At 38.1% G+C, this 5,412-nt stretch overlaps 1 protein-coding gene and 1 long non-coding RNA gene across 3 annotated transcripts in view; one reads left to right on the top strand and one right to left on the bottom strand.

Annotated features, from left to right (window-relative positions):
* LOC106870605 (centrosomal protein of 104 kDa) overlaps positions 1 to 5,412 on the top strand; it is a 293,281-nt gene that overhangs the window by 174,944 nt on the left and 112,925 nt on the right. The gene's annotated exons all lie outside the window — the stretch shown is intronic.
* The window catches only part of LOC128249630 (uncharacterized), a 10,154-nt gene that overhangs the window by 1,496 nt on the left and 3,246 nt on the right, over positions 1 to 5,412 (bottom strand). The window lies entirely within an intron of this gene.

Raw genomic sequence — 5,412 nt, 5'->3', positions numbered from 1 at the left:
AGTCACACACCTACACTCACACCACACACGCAGTCACACACACACACGCACATTCACACCACACACATACACACACACACACACATACACACAGAAATTCATATTCACACATACTCATACACAAACAGACACTCGCACACACACACACACACACACACACACACACCACACACCATACACATACACGCACACATATGTACACATACGCACACACATACATATGCACACACACACACATACACATACACACACACACACACATACAGAGAGAAAGAAAGAGCAAAGCATAGAAAGAGACAGATATTAAGATATTTTGATCAATTGCTTGTGCTAGAGTCAACTTGTGCTTTCTTTTCTTGACAAGGGATTGCTATGCACCCCCCCCCCACACTCTACAAAAATAAAATCAACAAAAAACTCCCCACTGAAATGCTGTCACACACACATGTATGCTCATACACACACACATGCATGTATGCACATATGCACACATGCACAGAAAGAGACAGATTATTAAGTCATTTTGTTCACTGCAGGGGGGGGGGCAGTTACCTCATTCTCTCTTTTCTTGACAATGGATCGCTACACCCCACACCCCACTGCCCCACCAAAAGAAAGCAACAACAAAAAAATCCTCCACAGAAATACTCTCTCACACACATGCATGCGCACCCACGCATGCACACACCACTCGCATGCGCACCCACGCATGCACACACCACTCTCACATTCACATCTTATGTAACGGTAGATGCAGCAGTAAACGTGTTGTGACATCACATGTGGGAATTGAAAACCTGCGTCTGCTATGAACTGTATTGTTGTACTAATCATTACATCGATGAGACAACCTTTACAACCCACCTGTTGAAATAGAGCAGGCTTAACCTGAGAAGTTACACTGATGTTCATACTTGTTGTGACCTGTTGGAAGGGGTCCCTTCTTTTCCACACAATATCAGGATATGGTATTCATCATCACCATCATTGTTCATCATCATCATCATTATCATCATCATCCATTGTCGTCATCATCACCATTATCATTATCACTGTCGTCGTCACCCACCATCGTAACACCACCTCCATCATCGTCATCATCATTATCATTTTCATCATCACCACCACCACCACCACCACCATCGTCATCATCATCGTTGTCATCGTCATCACCACCACTATCATTATTTTCATCGCCATCATCACCATCACAATCACCACCACCACTACCACCAACACCACCAACAACAACATCAACACCATCACCACTACCAACACCGTTACCACCACCATCACCATCATAACATCACCACTGTCATCATCATCATCATCATCACCATCCTCATCGCCATCATCACCATCACAATCATCATCACCACCACCATCATCATTATCACTACTACCACCACCACCACCACCACCATCACTATCGTCATCATCATAATCATCATTATCATCATCACCACCACCACCACCATCGTCATCATCATCGCTTAATGTCCATGTTCCATGTGCTGGCATGGATTACTTGAAGTGTCCGACAGTATCTGATAGGGTCAAAGAATGCATTGTGCTCCCATGTCTGCTTTGGCATGATTTCTATGGCCAGATGCCCTTCCTAACACTAACCACTTTACAGCATCTACTTGATGCCTTTTTTCTGTAGCACCAGCATTAGTGAAGTGGCCATTGCAGCTTGCAAGGCTAAGATTCCCTTTGATCAAATGCTGTTACAGTAGAGAGAATGGTGGCTTATGCTAGATGATAAAGGGTTAAAGTGTGATAGAAGGGGTCAGAATAGAACAGGTTTTTTTGCTGGAGGGTAGCGACATGGTTACTCACTTTATTGAAGAGAGGGTTGCGGTGTCTGATGCTTATGTTCACCGTTTTCACTGTGAGGGACATGGATCCAGTGTCAAGAGTGACTGAAGATGACTAGTTGGCAGGTATGTAGGTAGGTAAGTAGGTGGGTGGGTAGGTAAACAGGCAGGTGGGCATGCAGGCAGGCAATTAGTTTTTCTTTTTGCTAGTTATTCCTTATTTGCTGCACAATGTTCATACATACACACAGGGCTGGATTAAGACCCATAGAGGCCCTAAGCACTTAAAAGGTTTTGGTGCCCTCAACTATATATAAATGGTTCAAAGTGTAAACAAAAATGATTCAAATTGTAAACGATAATAAACCATAAAATAAATTTTTATTTTTCAAAATGAAACAAAATTCATTGTTAGATGGCAAATAATGTTTATTTTTGTATACTTCCATTTTATTTATATTTGAAAAGTTTTCTCCATTTTTCTTTTTATACTTGCAAAGTCCTCGATGATATCTTTAAAATTAATTTTACATAAAACTTCTGCTTCTATACTTAGTAGAGATAAGGCATTACAAATATTATTTTAGCAAGTTTAAAGTAATTTCTTTTGTGCTGTAAACCATTTACCATTTCTGTGGTGCCCCTTTTCTCTTAATGCCCTAAACGCATGCTTATTTTGCTTAATGGTCAATCCAGCACTGCATACATACATGCCTACTCACATTTAGTGCATGCATGCATTCTTAATGCAAACACCTCATTTATCAACCAAATGGTCTGCAGAAGATGATGCCACAGTTAGAACAAAAGTGAATGTCCTTGAGATTCACATACTCTTCTCTTGTGATAAGCAGTATCTTATTTCTTTATTACCCACAAGGGGCCAAATATAGAGGGGACAAACAAGGACAGACAAAGGGATTAAGTCGATTACATCGACCCCAGTGTGTAACTGGTACTTAATTTATCAACCTCGAAAGGATGAAAGGTAAAGTCGACCTCGGTGGAACTTGAACTCAGAACGTAGCGGCAGATGAAATACCGCTAAGCATTTCGCCCGGCATGCTAATGATTCTGCCAGCTCAACACCTTAATAAGCAGTATCTGTGAACATCTATGCACAGAGTGTTGAGGGCAACTAAAGGAAACACACGTCAAAGCTCTTGCCAAGCAGGCCAAGGAAAGCACAGGGTTTCAGAGACCCAATAGAAAGCCATACGTGATTTTTGGTCCTTACCTGGCTGTGTTATGAAAATCACATATTTCCAATACTCTTCTCTATTTAATACCATGAGCTCAAAATTTCTTCACCTCTCACCACACAAATCAAAGACAAAGCTTCAGTAAGATGCAGCAAACTCATATAGCTTTTTATGTTTTACCCCCAAATAACAAATGGCTCAGTAAGCACGGTTAAAGAGACATTATTTCAGTTTTTACAACAAGCAAGTCAGAAATGTGTGTAGATTCAGATAAACTCACATCTTGGTTTTCATTCAAGACCAATTCTTTCTTATCTCTTAAATAAGCCATTAATGTCTGTAGAATCCAGACACCATGAAAGTCAATCTCAATATCCTAAGTCTCTTTGCTAGTGTGTATGTGATAATTTGTGTATGTATAATGTTTAGCCTTCCCTTAGATAAATATATAGTTAAATGGTCATGAATTTTGTTCTTGTTATAACCACATACAGCCAGCTTGATTCATGATAGAAAGCAACAACAGTGACTAACATGACAACTTTATCTTGAAATAAATAGTTAAATGGATGAATAGACAGATAGATGGATGGAGGGATGGAGGGATGGACGGACAAACAGGTATGTAGGTAGACAAATACAGAGAGGTTGATAGATATACAGATGGATGGTAGGTAGGTAGAAAGATACACAGACAGATAGATAGATAGATAAACAAATAGATATATATAGATAAATAGATAGGTAGATAGATAGATAGATAGATAGATAGATAGATGAATGGATGGATAGCTGGATGGACAGACAGACGGACGGACAGACAGACAGTCAGACAGGTAGATAGATAGACAGATGAACAGATAGGTAGGTAGGTAGATAGACAGATACAGACAGATAGATTTACAGATGGACTGATGGACAGGTGGGTAGGTAGAAAGATACAAAGACAGATAAATAGATAGATAGAGAGAGAGAGAGAGATAGACAGATAGATAGATATAGATAGATAGATAGATAGATACATACATACATACATACATACATGCGTACATACATACATACATACATACATACATAGACAGATAAACAGATAGAGACGCATTGATGGATGGATAAATAGACAGATAGATAAATTGATTGATAGATATGTAGGCAGACTGATAAATAAGTAAACAAACAGGCAGACAGACAGAGGAAAATTTAAACTAATAATGTTTATCTTATCTCAACATTTCCCCCCATTTCTGTCTTCTCTTTAGCTTTTATTTTTATTTTTTCTCCTTCATTTTTCTGCCAAAATGTGTTGTGTAATCATGTAATAAAATAATAATAAATAAAAATAAAAAAGCATACAGACATCTATTGCCAAAAATATTTTAAAAATTACCATAGCGAAATGAAAATACTTGAAATGTATTTTTAAGAAATGGTAAAATAAAATATATAGTTATTGTAAAAAAAAATGTATAGTTATTGTAAAAAAGAAAAATAATAATTGCTCTGAAAATGATGTCAATTGTATGATAAATAATTATGTATTTAAATATATAATCTCTATTGCTGAAAAAAAGAAAAACATTCCAGGCTAATATATAAATATTCAATACATCTCTGGAGGTTTTCTCTGTCTTTGTACATGAGCACTCATGTTCACGCATACACACACACACATATATGTTGGGTTGGCAACTAAGTTCCCACCGTTTTTTAAAATTTAAATTTTTTAAAAGGTTTAATAAAAAATAACAATTAATCAATAATGTATACACTCTTTCAATACATCGTTGGTAGAAATCACCCGGTTTCGACTCAAAAAATTGATCCAACTAAGCTCTCAATTTTGCATCAGTATTGAACGAAACTCTGCACATAGCATTTGAAAGCGATCAAAAGAAGTGGAAATCCATTGGTGCCAAATCAGGAGAGTATGGCGAGTGGGGCAGCACTTCCCAGCTATGCGTTTGAATGGCTTCCTTGGTCATATTGGTGATATGAGTGTGGGCGTTGTTGTGCAGTAGAAGAACTCCATGTTGCCGATTAGATCTTTTCTCTTGAATAACCATGTTGAGTCATTCCATCTGTTGAACATAGAGTTCCATGTTGACCATTTGGTTCTGTTCAAGCAATTTTTAATGGATAGTCCCTTCCCAGTCGCACCATATGCATGACATCGTTTTACGTTGATGAAGACCTTGTTTCATGCACGGTGTCGCTTGTTTACCAGGGCTAAGCCATTCCTTACGCTGCTTCATATTGATGTACAGGCACCATTTTTCCTTGCCAGTAACAATTCGGTAAAGAAATCATTGCTTGTGTCCATGAGTTGAGCGGTGACAAGAAAGCAAACACACACACATACAAATATCTATCTACATATATATATATATATA

The sequence above is a fragment of the Octopus bimaculoides genome, chromosome 16, assembly GCF_001194135.2.
Source record: "Octopus bimaculoides isolate UCB-OBI-ISO-001 chromosome 16, ASM119413v2, whole genome shotgun sequence".
NCBI lineage: Eukaryota > Metazoa > Mollusca > Cephalopoda > Octopoda > Octopodidae > Octopus > Octopus bimaculoides.
This window is presented reverse-complemented; position numbering and strand designations above follow the sequence as displayed.